A 2790-nucleotide genomic window follows, 5' to 3' on the forward strand; every position below is an offset into this window, starting at 1 on the left:
GTGAAACACTCCCCCAGCTCCCACCCCCCAAGCTGCTTTTGGTCATGGTGTTTCATACTGCAATAGTAATCCTAAGACACCACCTAATGGAACCTTAATTTTCCATGTAGTTAATATAAAAAAAAATGTTTTTGGAGTTTGAACCAGAAATTCAGGAATTCCCAGAACAAGTCCACAACTCAACCCACCCCGTCTACTGTAAGCCATTCCCCAGAACGGCCTAGGACCATCTGGAGCTGGTCTGGGATTCCTAGTTAGAGACATCCACAGCTAGTCCCCCTCACCATGACCTACTCACCTATCAGCCACTTTACCAACTTTGACACTCTGTGAGAGGACAGCTTGGAGTTTGAACCTGGAGTCTAAATCGGAACTTCAGGTTGAGACTTCCAAAGCCAGTTCATTCCAACTGTCTGCTACCCAACCCAATGCTGGGCCCCTCAAGAGCCTGGAGCCTGACTCATAACCCAGTTAGAGACACCCAAAATCAGTCCCCTCTTTACTTACCTGTACAACTATCAACTACCCTACTCTTCGTGTTGATCTGCTACCACTGAAAGTCTGAACCCCAAACCAGAGTGGCCCCAACACTGAGAACCAAGCATCACTTGGCTGACCTACAACCTAACAAAGATCCAAACACCCACCTGAAAAGGTGAGAGTAAGACCACCGCAGTGACCTAACTCCAGATGCCTAGATCACAAAAATACAAACATGGAGAATGGAAGGAGAGGTAGGGTGGAGCAGCTCAGTCCATGGTGGCAGGAATGTGTTCACAGCACAGCAGACCAAAAAGCAGAGGGCAGCCATAACTAGGGTGGGGCTAGAACTCGCAAATCCTTACCTCTAGTGACCTCCTACCAGCAGGAGCTACCTGCTGGGGAACAAGTATTCAACACAGGAGCCTATGAAGGCATTTTACATGTACACCATCATGTTTGCCACTGAAATAGTACATACCATAGTGCTTTATAAGGAAGATGCCATTTTCTGCATGAGGAAATTCTCTGAAATTCTCAACAGGCTAAATAACGCCCCCTGTACTAATCGCATTCTTTAGAATAGAATGGGTATAAAGAATGTACATTACAAAGGGATTTACTTGATTGGCTTACATGATACAGGTTTGTTCAACGATGAATGGCTATGTGCAGGCTGCAGAGACAGAAACTCTGGTAGCTGGTGAGTCCAAGGGCAGATGGAAATACTGGACCCAGAGAAAAAGTGTGCACCTCTTACTCCAAATGTCTCTAAATCAAAGTAGGGTCTCAGGTCCCTTAAATCAATATGCTCTTCTCTAAACTGAATTTCTGGCTACTGGAGCCGAGGACTATTGAATAGAAACCCAGGCTTACTGTATGACAGTGCTGACGGTTTCAGTCCCACATCGAATCACTGTCCTGGGTTCTCAGCAGGGGACTAGGAGAGCCAGGTGCAGTGCTCCGTGATGTACTCTAACACCTGTCTGTACTTGAGAAGACTCAGACAGCAGACTTCAACTTCAACCCAGATAACCAGCCCAGCTTCCCAATGGACTATGCAGGCCTCCAAGTACCTCACTGAAGCAGCTTGAAAATAGGTATGAATGGACACTTAGAACTAATGAGAGCAAAACAGTACTTGGTGGGTGCCTTTCCTCTGGTGTGACCAGGATTAATGTGGAGACCTTTCACAGGACCACAAATAATAATTAACTGTTTTGAAAACTGCCAACAAACTGAGACTTCCAAGTTGGAAAAAGGACTTTCCAACATCAATTGATAGACTAAAGGCAATGTGATTCATGTTTGAGTGTTTATTAAAAAAACCACAAATATGCTAAATAATTTGGGGGGTGGGAGTTGAACACTTTTTAATTTTGCTTAGTTGTTTTTGTTTTTTTTTTTTAACCAAAACTCTCTGCAAATCTCCATCAGCATGATTACTGTTTGCTGCTAGACTTACCCACAAGCAAAACTGAAGGCTGGTTCAATAAATTTAAGATAGGACAGGACTTTGTCCAGGTCAAATACAAGGGGTTTGGGGCAGACCAAATGCAAAATGCTCGACAACCATTGCTTACATTAACCCAGAAGCCTGGCTAAAAGCAGATCCATGGACTTTTAAAGGCAGCATTTTTGACACTTTAGGAGGCAAAGTAAGACTACTTATTTTTATCAACAACCTGAAGATTCTCCTTTGCAATCAAATGCTTTATAGATTGCAGATCAGACTGTTCTGAGTTGTTTTCGTGATATCTGCAGTCTCAAGGACTGCTCTCTCTCCTTTAGCATAGGGAGAACAGTCCCAAGCTAAGTGGTTTTGCACATGGGCTAAAATTCTTATCAAGAAAGGCCCATGGATTCATCTCTATAAAAATGTCCTAACACTATATATGCAGAAATGAGGAATGTTTATCTTTGAGTAGAATACTATTTTTACAGACTTCTGCTTTTCCTCCTGTCATCTCCAGGCTTTCAAGGCAATCCTGTTACTCTGGGTGTGGACAGCAACTGAAGATCTGGCTGTGTTGTCACATGTCTGTCATCCTGCACACTGCAAGGGTACAAGTTTGAGGCCAGTTTGCCTACAGAATAAAACCGTCTTTAAAAACAAAAAAATTTTAATAAGATACTATATTTTATACATTATCTTTAATATAACTACCATCTCCCAAAACTGTGAAGTTTATCAAAAGGGAAAAACATTTGACGGTAAAATAACCCTCTCCATCCACTTTGTCCCCACCTCTTTTCAAGATATAAGAAATTTAGATGATAAAAGAGAAAGCCATTTACAGATTTCACAAA

Source organism: Peromyscus maniculatus, chromosome 5, assembly GCF_049852395.1.
Source record: "Peromyscus maniculatus bairdii isolate BWxNUB_F1_BW_parent chromosome 5, HU_Pman_BW_mat_3.1, whole genome shotgun sequence".
In the NCBI taxonomy this organism is placed as follows: Eukaryota; Metazoa; Chordata; class Mammalia; order Rodentia; family Cricetidae; genus Peromyscus; species Peromyscus maniculatus.